General features: G+C 48.1%; 1 pseudogene; it reads right to left on the bottom strand.

Moving 5' to 3' along the window:
• The window catches only part of LOC115106337 (neurotrypsin-like), a 29,667-nt pseudogene that overhangs the window by 3,962 nt on the left and 11,397 nt on the right, over positions 1 to 14,308 (bottom strand).

The raw sequence follows: 14,308 nt of genomic DNA, 5'->3' as shown, positions 1-14,308 counted from the left end.
GTTGTCTTAGGTCTCTCTTTATGTAGTGTTGTCTCTCTTGTTGTGATGTGTGTTTTGTCCCATATTTATTTATTTATATATATTATTATTTTTATCCCGGCCCCCGTCCCCACAAGAGGCCTTTTGGGAGGCCGTCATTGTAAATAACAATTTGTTCTTAACTGACTTTCCTAGTTAAATAAAGATAAAATAAATAAAAAATAAAATATTGGGCTCTGTTCCTTGCCCCAGGCTACACACGCTCCACTGTCATCAAATTATAATAGTTTCACTATTCTCAATTTAATCTTGTCTTTACTAATATTTTTATTCATTTTTATTTCACCTTTATTTAACCAGGTAGGCAAGTTGAGAACAAGTTCTCATTTACAATTGCGACCTGGCCAAGATAAAGCAAAGCAGTTCGACAGATACAACGACACAGAGTTACACATGGAATAAACAAACATACAGTCAATAATACAGTATAAACAAGTCTATATAGAATGTGAGCAAATGAGGTGAGAAGGGAGGTAAAGGCAAAAAAGGCCATGGTGGCAAAGTAAATACAATATAGCAAGTAAAACACTGGAATGGTAGTTTTGCAATGGAAGAATGTGCAAAGTAGAAATAAAAATAATGGGGTGCAAAGGAGCAAAATAAATAAATTAATTAAATACAGTTGGGAAAGAGGTAGTTGTTTGGCCTAAATTATAGGTGGGCTATGTACAGGTGCAGTAATCTGTGAGCTGCTCTGACAGTTGGTGCTTAAAGCTAGTGAGGGAGATAAGTGTGTCCAGTTTCAGAGATTTTTGTGTCAGATTTGATTTAGAATGGCCAGGAACAGGGGCAAGGGAAAAATAACGTCATCCGTATGCACTGGAATAGCAAATGGAGGTTTCCACACACACACACGATCGTAGCGTGTTTTCACAACGAAACACACCCCTCTCTCCGCGCGCTGTAGAAAGGGGTGAAGGAGCACATGGAAACGGACAGTGGTGAGATATTCTGTAGCTAAAAAGGTGTCCGCCTATTCAATATGAAAATATACAAAATGCCTTATTACTAGGCTACTCAAAAATCAAATACAAATCAACTATAATTGTAGGCTCGGTCGTCATGCACAATCAATGAACCAACAGCATGGCCTAGGCCTATATGTTCTCTCCCAGACTCATAGATCGAACGTTTGGAGCACAGCATAACGTAACCTGTCCATCCAGTATGTATAATAATACAGTCATCACTAAAGGGCGATTACTAGAATTGGATTAATGTTGGAGATTAGACCAACTTTGTACCAAAAGACATTTTGTAAAACGTGTTTTCTGCCATGTGTAATATGCTGAAGGATATGTATTGTGTACCGGCACAATAATTATTTGAATTCAGATGTTGTTTTCGGGCTTGTGTTCCTATATAGGCATATGGGTATAAACTCTAATATGTTATGGGTGAATTTTTCGTATTTGGTATTTTATTTGGATCCCCATTAGCTGTTGCGAAAGCAGCAGCTATTCTTCCTGAAGTCCATTTATCATTAGTCTATTAATCCATGAATCATCGCCTTAGAAAGCGCAGTCCATTTCGTTGTGTTAGGTTTTGAAAACAACATCCACACAACCATGTTTTTCCACTCCGTTTCAACCTGTTGTTCTTCAAATTGATCAAATCAAGGTGAGTTTTAAAAGCATGATACTGTTTTGAATAAGTGTTTTATTTGATTTTTTGAAAGCATCTATATTGATGTCAGAATGGTTAGAGGGACAATAGAGCCCTGAGTACCAGGCCAATAGGACCTGATGGAGGGATAATAGAGCCCTGAGTACCAGGCCATTAGGACCTGATGGAGGGACAATAGAGCCCTGAGTACCAGGCCAATAGGACCTGATGGAGGGATAATAGAGCCCTGAGTACCAGGCCATTAGGACCTGATGGAGGGACAATAGAGCCCTGAGTACCAGGCCATTAGGACCTGATGGGTGGATAATAGAGCCCTGAGTACCAGGCCATTAGGACCTGATGGAGGGATAATAGAGCCCTGAGTACCAGGCCAATAGGACCTGATGGAGGGACAATAGAGCCCTGAGTACCAGGCCATTAGGACCTGATGGAGGGACAATAGAGCCCTGAGTACCAGGCCATTAGGACCTGATGGGTGGATAATAGAGCCCTGAGTACCAGGCCATTAGGACCTGATGGAGGGATAATAGAGCCCTGAGTACCAGGCCAATAGGACCTGATGGAGGGACAATAGAGCCCTGAGTACCAGGCCATTAGGACCTGATGGAGGGACAATAGAGCCCTGAGTACCAGGCCAATAGGACCTGATGGAGGGACAATAGAGCCCTGAGTACCAGGCCATTAGGATCTTATGATCGTTAGCGAGATGGGTACTACCAACACATGTCCAGAGTGCATAACTGTCACCTGAAATTTTACTGGGGTCATGACTTATGATTGCCGGTGCGGCGGTAATATGGTCACCACAACAGCCCATATCATGCCTGCAGTATACACACCCACACACACACACACACACACACACACACACACACACACACACACTGTCACACCTGAACACACACACACACACACACACACACACACACACACACACACACACACACACACACACACACACACACACACACACACACACACACACACACACACACACACACACACACACACACACACACACACACACACACACACACACCTGTATCCGAGCTGTCGACAGACCACCTGTGTGTGTTGTTGAGTCCAGTGGTCGTCACACACCGTACCCCAGTCCCCAGAGTGGAACACTTCAACACGACCCTCCCATGGACTGTCTCCTCCTACCAACCGCACCACACCGTCTGGAACACACACACACACACACACACACACACATTAAATCATATGTGTGCACGTTATATCCGTTTTTGGGATGTGTGTGTGTGTGTGCATGCGTAAGTGCGTGCGTGGATGAATTATGTGTGTGTACCTGTGTAGGGGCTGCAGGATACCCCAGCGTCTTCCATATGGTCACAGTTGTGCTGTTCCCAGTCTCCATGAAGACACTGGTCCAGGAAGACTTCATTTCCTGTACACCTCACGGCGTCCAATAGGATGGGACCTGAGCTCTGTCCGAAGTGAGCCCACGACCAGGCCTTCGCCACACCCCTAAACACACATGGGTCAAAACAACAATAATGACTCTTCCTCTAGCTTCAATATATTTACTCCTATAGTCTCTCTCTCTCTCTCTCTCACACACACACACACACACTCACCCAAAGCCCAGCTGTCGACAGACCACCTCTGCATCTCTGTCGTCCCATTGGTCATCGCAGACAGAGCCCCACCTACCACTGTGGAACACCTCAACACGCCCCTCAAAGTATTCTTCTCCTCCAACCAATCGTAGAGGAAGAGCACTGCCTGGGGGAGGATACAACAGCAAAATATGGATGCTGAGTAGGGGCACGAGGTACGCACTGTGTTTCCTTCTCTCTAGCTTCCTACTGACCTTCTGGTGGAGCACACACAACTCCCGCCTCGTTTCCATGGCTACAGTCCCTGGTAACAAATGTCCTGCTCTGGCATTGGCTGACGGAGCTCTCATCACCACGGCAACTCAGCCGCTCGTAATGGAAGAGGCCGGAGCCCGAGCCGAACCTGGACTGCTGCAAAGCAGTGCCGATCTCACTGAGGAGACACACACAGACAGACAGACAGACACACACACACACACACACACACACACACACACACACACACACACACACACACACACACACACACACACACACACACACACACACACACACACACACACACACACACACACACACACACACACACACACACACACACACAGTCTTACGGAAAGTTGCTACAAATCTCAATGAGGAGGCACACACACACACACATACACACACACACACACACACACACACACACACAGTCTTACAGTTGAAACGGAAATGCTGCGATGCTACAATGCCGATCTCAATGAGGAGGCACACACACACAAACATACACACTCCTACAACTCTCTTACCTCAACCCCAGCTGTCTGCAGATCACACTGGCATCTCTGTCTGTCCAATGAGAGTCACACACCGCCCCCCACTGGCCATTCAGGTACACCTCCACACGTCCACTTCTTGACGATGTCCCGCCCACCAGCCGAGCTGCACCTAAGAGAGGGTGAGAAGGACAGGTACATCAGCCAATCAATAGTCTGGAAAAAATACAGAGTAGATACTCTGTACAGCAAAGGAGGCTGATGGGGGAGCTATAGGAGGACGGGCTCAGTGGAATCACTACACGGCTACCCTGGCAGTCGCAGTAGGCCCGGCATATAATTCTGGATTTGCTTAGTATATTATCTCTATGTATACATAAAGTATTTTTGCTATAAACTTACCCTGGTGGCAGTCGCAGTAGGCCCAGCCGATGGCCCCAGAGGTCTGTCTGAAGAAGCACCAGGGGTTGGACTCTCTGTCAGGGTTACGGCAGTAGCTGTGCTCCCCAAGGCCTCGGCCAGGGTACTGCAGCACGTAGTCTGGAAACTCTGCCCACCGCAGGCAGGGGGCGCCAGAGTCCGTCTGAGACACAGAGCCATTATAGAAACCCAACTCTGTAAAACCCTCCGAACAGGAGAGAGGGGCTGAATAGAGAGAGAGAGAGAGAGAGAGAGAGAGAGATGGGACAAGAGAGAGAGAGGATACTGTCATAATTATGACTCCCTCTGAACAAGAGAGACAGTTGGGATGGGAGATTTATAGCAAGAGAGGATATGGAGAGGAGATATGGAGAGGAGATAAGGAGAGGAGATAAGGAGAAAAGCATAGGAGGAGAGTCAGGAGAAGAGTGAAAATGTCCTTGTTCAAAATCCCCTTGGTTCCTCTATATTCATGTACAGACCAGTTCTGTATTAATTCACACTATCAAATGACACAGCAGGGGACGTCTATAATACACTACCTCCCACTCCCACCCTTACTCAAAATGGTGGAGGCCACCCTCTAAGGAGTGTACACTCTGTGGTCTGAGAATCCCTTAGGAGTGTACACACTGTAGTCTGAGAATCCCTTAGGAGTGTACACTCTGTAGTCTGAGAAACCCTTAGGAGTGTACACTCTGTAGTCTGAGAATCCCTTAGGAGTGTACACTCTGTAGTCTGAGAGTGTACACCCTTAGTACACTCTGTAGTCTGAGTGTACACTCTGTGGTCTGAGAATCCCTTAGGAGTGTACACTCTGTAGTCTGAGAAACCCTTAGGAGTGTACACTCTGTAGTCTGAGAAACCCTTAGGAGTGTACACTCTGTAGTCTGAGAAACCCTTAGGAGTGTACACTCTGTAGTCTGAGAAATCCCTTAGGAGTGTACACTGTACTTTAGAGGTGGAATTAGTGGAGGAGGCATAAACAACAAACAAAGGCTAAATGAAACTGCTGCTGACGCAAACATAATGCTGAACCAAACACACACACACACACACACACACACACACACACACACACACACACACACACACACACACACACACACACACACACAGCAAGGCAGCAAGAGGGGAAGAGAGAGAGCGAGGCAGAGAGAGAGCGAGAGCTAGAGAGAGGCAGAGAGAGGCCTGAGAGAGAACGAGGCAGAGAAAGAGAGAGAGGGGCAGAGAGAGAGAGAGCGAAGCAGAGAGGCCGAGAGAGAGAGAGGCAAAGAGAGAGAGGCAGAGAAAGTGAGGCAGAGAGAGAGAAGCAAAGAGAGAGAGAGAGGCAAAGAGAGAGTGCGAGAGCAAGGCAGAGAGAGAGAGAGAGGGAGGCCCGAGAGAGAGAGGCCGGAGAGAGAGAGAAAGAGGCCTGTGAGAGGGGCAGAGCGAGGGAGAGAGGCCAAGAGAGAAAGCGAGTGATTGAGAGCGAGGGATAGGCTGAGAGAGGCCGGGAAAGAGAGAGGTCCGAGAAAGAGAGAGAGGCAGATAAAGAGAGAGAGGCAGAGAAAGAGAGACAGGGGGGCCACAAGAGAGCAGAGACAGAAAGAGAGGCTGAGAAGAGAGGCTGAGATATAGAGAGACAGAGAGGCAGACAAAGAGAGACAGAGATAGAGGCCCAAGAGAGAGAGGCTGAGAGAGAGAAAGGGAGAGAGAAGAGAGAGAGAGAGAGAGAGAGAGAGAGAGAGAGAGGCAAAGAGAGAGGGAGAGCAAGGCAGAGAGCGAGAGCGAGTCAGACAGAGGCCGAGAGAGAGAGAGAGGCTGAGAGAGAGAGAGAGCAAGGCAGAGAGCGAGAGCGAGTCAGACAGAGACCGAGATAGAGGCAGAGGCCGAGAGAGAGCGAGGCCGAGAGAGGTCCAAGAGGGAGGCCCGAGAGAGCGAGAGGCCCAAGAGGGAGGCCCGAAATAGAGAGAGGATAGGCCGAGAGAGAGAGAGAGAGAGAGAGAGGCCGAGAGAGAGAGTCAGAGAGAGGCAGGGAGAGAGAGAGAGGCAGAGAGAGAGAGTCAGAGAGAGAGAGTCAGAGAGTCAGAGAGAGAGAGGCAGGGAGAGAGAGAGAGGGGCGAGAGAGAGAGAGAGAGAGAGAGGCCGAGAGAGAGAGTCAGAGAGAGAGAGGCAGGGAGAGAGAGAGAAAGTCAGGGAGAGAGAGGCCTAGAAAGAGAGACCCCCCCCCCAGACATGACCCCAATAACTACTGTGGGATATGCGTCAGCAACAGCAACCTTATGAAAATCCTCTGCATTATCATTAACAACAGACTGGTACATTTCCTCAGTGAAAACAAAGTACTGAGCAAATGTCATTTTAGCTTTTTACCAAATTATTGTACGACAGACCATGTATTCACCCTGCACACCCTAATTGACAAACAAAACAAACCAAAACAAAGGCAAAGTCTTCTCATGCTTTGTTGATTTCAAAAAACGCCTTCGACTCAATTTGACATGAGGGTCTGCTAGGCAAAATGATGGAAAACGGTGTTGGGGGAAAACATACGACATTATAAAATCCATGTACACAAACAACAAGTCCCCTGATTAAAATTGGCAGAAATCACACACATGTCTTTCCACGGGGCTGTGGGGGAGACAGGGATACAGCTTGAGCCCCACCCTCTTCAACATATATATCAATGAATTGGTGAGGGCACTAGAACAGTCTGCAGCAGCCGGCCTCACCCTACTAGAATCTGAAGTCAAATGTCTGTTTGCTGATGGTCTGGTGCTTCTGTCACCAACCAAGGAGGGCCTACAGCAGCACCTAGATCTTCTGCACAGATTCTGTCAGACCTGGGCCCTGACAGTATATCTCAGTAAGACCAAAATAATGGTGTTCCAAAAATGTACAGTCACCAGGACCCCAAATACAAATTCCATCTAGACACTGTTGCCCTACAGCACACAAACAACTATACACACCTCGGCCTAAACATCAGTGCCACAGGTAACTTCCACAAAGCTGTGAACGATCTGAGAGACAAGGCAAAAAGGGCCTTCAACGTCATCAAAAGGAACATTTGACATACCAATTAAGATCTGGCAAAAAGTACTTGAATCAGTCATAGAGCCCATTGCCTTTTATGGTTGTGAGGTCTGGGGTCCGCTCAGCAACCAAGAATTCATCAAATGGGACAAACACCAAATTGAGACTCTGTATGCAGAATTCACCATGTACAAAATCCAGAAAATAAGTGTTCAATTCTACAACCACCTCAATAAAGGAAGTGACTCCCAAACCTTCCACAACAAAGCCATCACCTACAGAGAGATGAACCTGGAGTAGAGTCCCCTAAGCAAGCTGGTCCTGGGGCTCTGTTCACAAACCCAAACAGACCCCACAGAGCCCCAGGACAGCAACATAATTAGACCCAACCAAATCATGAGAAAACAAAAAGATAATTACTTGACACATTGGAAAGAATTAACAAAAAAACAGAGCAAACTAGAATGCTATTTGGCCCTTGACAGAGAGTACACAGTGGCAGAATACCTGACCACTGTGACTGACCCAAAATGAAGGAAAGCTTTGACTATGTACAAACTCAGTGAGCATAGCTTTGCTATTGAGAAAGGCCGCCGTAGGCAGACCTGGCTCTCAAGAGAAGACAGCTATGTTCACACTGCCCACAAAATGAGGTGGAAACTGAGCTGCACTTCCTAACCTCCTGTCAAATGTATCACAGCAGCAAAATGCCATCACAGCAGCAAAATGTGTGACCTGTTGCCACAAGAAAAGGGCAACCAGTGAAGAACAAACACCATTGTAAATACAACCCATTTTTATGTTTATTTATTTTCCCTTTTGTACTTTAACCATTTGTACATCGTTACAACACTATTTATAGACATAATATGACATTTGAAATGTCTTTACTGTTTTGGAACTCATGTGAGTGTAATGTTTACTGTTCATTTTTACTGTTTAATTCACTATTGTTTATGATCTATTTAACTTGCTTTGGCAATGTTAACATGTGTTTCCCATGTAAATAACACCCTTGTATTGAGAGAGAGGGGGTAGAGAGAGGGGGTAGAGAGAGGCAGAGAGAGGCAGAGAGGGGGGGTAGAGAGCGAGGAGAGAGAGAGAGAGGCAGAGAGAGAGGGGGGGTAGAGAGAGGCAGAGAGAGAGGCAGAGAGAGGCAGAGAGGGGGGGGGGTAGAGAGCAGAGAGGAGAGAGAGAGGCAGAGAGAGAGGGGGTAGAGAGAGAGGGGGGTAGAGAGAGGCAGAGCAGAGAGGCAGAGAGGGGGGTAGAGAGAGGGGGAGAGAGAGCAGAGAGAGGGGGGGAGAGAGAGAGGAGGCAGAGAGAGGCAGAGGGGGTAGAGAGTGAGAGAGAGGCAGAGAGAGAGGTAGAGAGAGGGGGTAGAGAGAGAGAGAGAGACGCAGAGAGGGGGTAGAGAGTGAGAGAGAGGCAGAGAGAGGGGGCACACACAGAGAGAGAGGGGAGAGAGAGGAGGCAGAGAGAGGCAGAGAGAGGAAGAGAGAGGAAGAGAGAGGCAGAGAGGGGGAGAGTGAGAGAGAGGCAGAGAGAGATGGGGGTAGAGAACGAGAGAGAGAGGCAGAGAGAGAGGGGGTAGAGAGAGAGAGAGAGAGAGAGAGAGAGAGAGAGAGAGAGAGAGACAGAGAGGCAGAGAGAGAGGGGGGTAGAGAGCGAGAGAGAGAGAGAGAGAGAGGCAGAGAGAGATGTAGCACACGTTCCATAGAGTAGCAGAATCAGACTCTATTGTCACTGAGCTGAATCTGACTACAGAGTTTATGCAGCACACACTCTGCCAGACACACACATGCAGGCTGACACACTTACACGTGCACACGCACACACACACCCTGTGATTAATGGCCAGGACAGAGAGAGGGGCTGCAATAGTTATCTCTCACAAAAACACAGCTTGGCTTTCCTTGAACATCATCTAACTATGCCAAACACACACACAGTCTTTCCCAGAGGCTGTACCCCTCATACCTCATTCCAATCTGGAAGAGGAAGATAGAGGAAGATGAAGAGAGCAAAAGAGGGAGAGGAAGAGAGTGAAAGAGGAAGAGAGAAAGAGAGGGGAGTCAAAGGAAAAGCAGCCTAGGCCTGGACTAAAGAGCCCCGGACTAAAGAGCCCCGGACTAAAGAGCCCCGGACTAAAGAGCCCCGCACTAAAGAGCCCCGGACTAAAGAGCCCCGGACTAAAGAGCCCCGCACTAAAGAGCCCCGCACTAAAGAGCCCCGCACTAAAGAGCCCCGGACTAAAGAGCCCCGGACTAAAGAGCCCCGGACTAAAGAGCCCCGGACTAAAGAGCCCCGGACTAAAGAGCCCCGGACTAAAGAGCCCCGGACTTTTTATTTATTTATTTTATTTCACCTTTATTTAACCAGGTAGGCTAGTTGAGAACAAGTTCTCATTTGCAACTGCGACCTGGCCAAAATAAAGCATAGCAGTGTGAACAGACAACACAGAGTTACACATGGAGTAAACAATTAACAAGTCAATAACACAGTAGAAAAAAAGGGGAGTCTATATACAATGTGTGCAAAAGGCATGAGGAGGTAGGCGAATAATTACAATATTGCAGATTAACACTGGAGTGATAAATGATCAGATGATCATGTACAGGTAGAGATATTGGTGTGCAAAAGAGCAGAAAAGTAAATAAATAAATAAAAACTGTGGGGATGAGGTAGGTGAAAATGGGTGGGCTATTTACCAATAGACTATGTACAGCTGCAGCGATCGGTTAGCTGCTCAGATAGCTGATGTTTGAAGTTGGTGAGGGAGATAAAAGTCTCCAACTTCAGCGATTTTTGCAATTCGTTCCAGTCACAGGCAGCAGAGTACTGGAACGAAAGGCGGCCGAATGAGGTGTTGGCTTTAGGGATGATCAGTGAGATACACCTGCTGGAGCGCGTGCTGCGGATGGGTGTTGCCATCGTGACCAGTGAACTGAGATAAGGCGTAGCTTTACCTAGCATGGCCTTGTAGATGACCTGGAGCCAGTGGGTCTGGCGACTAATATGTAGCGAGGGCCAGCCGACTAGAGCATACAAGTCGCAGTGGTGGGTAGTATAAGGTGCTTTAGTGACGAAACGGATGGCACTGTGATAAACTGCATCCAGTTTGCTGAGTAGAGTGTTGGAAGCAATTTTGTAGATGACATCGCCGAAGTCGAGGATCGGTAGGATAGTCAGTTTTACTAGGGTAAGCTTGGCAGCGTGAGTGAAGGAGGCTTTGTTGCGGAATAGAAAGCCGACTCTTGATTTGATTTTCGATTGGAGATGTTTGATATGAGTCTGGAAGGAGAGTTTGCAGTCTAGCCAGACACCTAGGTACTTATAGGTGTCCACATATTCAAGGTCGGAGCCATCCAGGGTGGTGATGCTAGTCGGGCCTGCGGGTGCAGGCAGCGATCGGTTGAAAAGCATGCATTTGGTTTTACTAGCGTTTAAGAGCAGTTGGAGGCCACGGAAGTAGTGTTGTATGGCGTTGAAGCTCGTTTGGAAGTTAGATAGCACAGTGTCCAATGACGGGCCAAAAGTATATAGAATGGTGTCGTCTGCGTAGAGGTGGATCAGGGAATCGCCCGCAGCAAGAGCAACATCATTGATATATACAGAGAAAAGAGTCGGCCCGAGAATTGAACCCTGTGGCACCCCCATAGAGACTGCCAGAGGGCCGGACAGCATGCCCTCCGATTTGACACACTGAACTCTGTCTGCAAAGTAATTGGTGAACCAGGCAAGGCAGGCATCCGAAAAACCGGGGCTACTGAGTCTGCCGATAAAGAATATGGTGATTGACAGAGTCGAAAGCCTTGGCAAGGTCGATGAAGACGGCTGCACAGTACTGTCTTTTATCGATGGCGGTTATGATATCGTTTAGTACCTTGAGTGTGGCTGAGGTGCACCCGTGACCGGCTCAGAAACCAGATTGCATAGAGGAGAAGGTACGGTGGGATTCGAGATGGTCAGTGACCTGTTTGTTGACTTGGCTTTCGAAGACCTTGGATAGGCAGGGCAGAATGGATATAGGTCTGTAACAGTTTGGGTCCAGGGTGTCTCCCCCTTTGAAGAGGGGGATGACTGCGGCAGTTTTCCAATCCTTGGGGATCTCAGACGATATGAAAGAGAGGTTGAACAGGCTGGTAATAGGGGTTGCGACAATGGCGGCGGATAGTTTCAGAAATAGAGGGTCCAGATTGTCAAGCCCAGCTGATTTATACGGGTCCAGGTTTTGCAGCTCTTTCAGAACATCTGCTATCTGGATTTGGGTGAAGGAGAACCTGGAGAGGCTTGGGCGAGGAGCTGCGGGGGGGGCGGAGCTGTTGGCCGAGGTAGGAGTAGCCAGGCGGAAGGCATGGCCAGCCGTTGAGAAATGCTTGTTGAAGTTTTCGATAATCATGGATTTATCGGTGGTGACCGTGTTCCCTAGCCTCAGTGCAGTGGGCAGCTGGGAGGAGGTGCTCTTGTTCTCCATGGACTTCACAGTGTCCCAGAACTTTTTGGAGTTGGAGCTACAGGATGCAAACTTCTGCCTGAAGAAGCTGGCCTTAGCTTTCCTGACTGACTGCGTGTATTGGTTCCTGACTTCCCTGAACAGTTGCATATCGCGGGGACTATTCGATGCTATTGCAATCCGCCACAGGATGTTTTTGTGCTGGTCGAGGGCAGTCAGGTCTGGAGTGAACCAGGGGCTGTATCTGTTCTTAGTTCTGCATTTTTTGAACGGAGCATGCTTATCTAAAATGGTGAGGAAGTTACTCTTAAAGAATGACCAGGCATCCTCAACTGACGGGATGAGGTCAATGTCCTTCCAGGATACCCGGGCCAGGTCGATTAGAAAGGCCTGCTCACAGAAGTGTTTTAGGGAGCGTTTGACAGTGATGAGGGGTGGTCGTTTGACTGCGGCACCGTAGCGGATACAGGCAATGAGGCAGTGATCGCTGAGATCCTGGTTGAAGACAGCGGAGGTGTATTTGGAGGGCCAGTTGGTCAGGATGACGTCTATGAGGGTGCCCTTGCTTACAGAGTTAGGGTTGTACCTGGTGGGTTCCTTGATGATTTGTGTGAGATTGAGGGCATCTAGCTTAGATTGTAGGACTGCCGGGGTGTTAAGCATATCCCAGTTTAGGTCACCTAACAGAACAAACTCTGAAGTTAGATGGGGGGCAATCAATTCACAAATGGTGTCCAGGGCACAGCTGGGAGCTGAGGGGGGTCGGTAGCAGGCGGCAACAGTGAGAGACTTATTTCTGGAGAGAGTAATTTTCAGAATTAGTAGTTCGAACTGTTTGGGTATGGACCTGGAAAGTATAACATTACTTTGCAGGCTATCTCTGCAGTAGACTGCAACTCCACCCCCTTTGGCAGTTCTATCTTGACGGAAGATGTTATAGTTGGGTATGGAAATCTCTGAATTTTTGGTGGCCTTCCTGAGCCAGGATTCAGACACGGCAAGGACATCAGGGTTAGCAGAGTGTGCTAAAGCAGTGAGTAAAACAAACTTAGGGAGGAGGCTTCTGATGTTGACATGCATGAAACCAAGGCTTTTTCGATCACAGAAGTCAACAAATGAGGGTGCCTGGGGACATGCAGGGTCTGGGTTTACCTCCACATCACCCGCGGAACAGAGAAGGAGTAGTATGAGGGTGCGGCTAAAGGCTATCAAAACTGGTCGCCTAGAGCGTTGGGGACAGAGAATAAGAGGAGCAGGTTTCTGGGCATGGTAGAATATATTCAGGGCATAATGCGCAGACAGGGGTATGGTGGGGTGCGGGTACAGCGGAGGTAAGCCCAGGCACTGGGTGATGATGAGAGAGGTTGTATCTCTGGACATGCTGGTTGTAATGGGTGAGGTCACCGCATATGTGGGAGGTGGGACAAAGGAGGTATCAGGGGTAAGAGGAGTGGGACTAGGGGCTCCATTGTGAACTAAAACAATGATAACTAACCTGAGCAACAGTATACAAGGCATATTGACATTTGAGAGAGACATACAGCGAGGCATACAGTAATCACAGGTGTTGAATTGGGAAAGCTAGCTAAAACAGTAGGTGAGACAACAGCTAATCAGCTAGCACAACAACAGCAGGTAAAATGGCGTTGACTAGGCAACGGGGCCGACAGATAAAACAAACAAGCAGAATGGAGTACCGTGATTAATGGACAGTCCAGCGTGCATCAGCTATGTAGCCACGTGATCAGTGTCCAGGGGGCAGCGGTGGATGGGGCAGGGGAGCTGGACTGGCGAGTGTTATCCAGGTTAAAAACGAACAATGACTAAATAGCTTGTAGCTAGTTAGCTGGTTAGCTTCTGGAGGTTCTTGAGTCTGTTCTAAAAATTAAAAATAATAGCGATTCCGTATCACATTGGGTGAGGCAGGTTTCCGGAAGGTATAAACAAATTTTAAAGAAAATCGGGAAGAGATAGAAAGTACATATGGGCCACTGGGTGTTTGGGACGCGGCGCTGCAGACGGTTAGCAGGCCTGTGCTAACAAGCTGAGAGTTAGCAGGCCGGGGTAAACAAGGTAGTAGTTAGCGGACCTGGGCTAAACAAGCTAGCAGTTAGCAGGCCGAATTAGCAGGCAAGGAGATAGCGAGGGCTAGAGAGTTAGCCTTTGGGGACGTCGCGATGGGGTGAGTCTGTTTATTCCTCTTCAAGCGGTGACATCGATAGACCGGTCGTGGGTCCGGGTATTGTAGCCCAGGAGTATGCTACGGTGGCAGCACAAGGGCTCTGGCCGGGCTATCTTCAAGCTACGTGGGTGGGAACGCTAGCCAGTAGTAATCAACCAGGGTTGCGGTTTAGCTCGATAGCTAGTTGTGAAGATCCAGCTGAGAAAAAAATTAAAAAATGTTCCGTTTGCGA

The sequence above is a fragment of the Oncorhynchus nerka genome, linkage group LG23 (genome assembly GCF_034236695.1).
Source record: "Oncorhynchus nerka isolate Pitt River linkage group LG23, Oner_Uvic_2.0, whole genome shotgun sequence".
Taxonomy (NCBI): Eukaryota; Metazoa; Chordata; class Actinopteri; order Salmoniformes; family Salmonidae; genus Oncorhynchus; species Oncorhynchus nerka.
The sequence above is the reverse complement of the archived record's forward strand: the minus strand, read 5'-3'. Positions and strand labels throughout refer to the sequence as shown.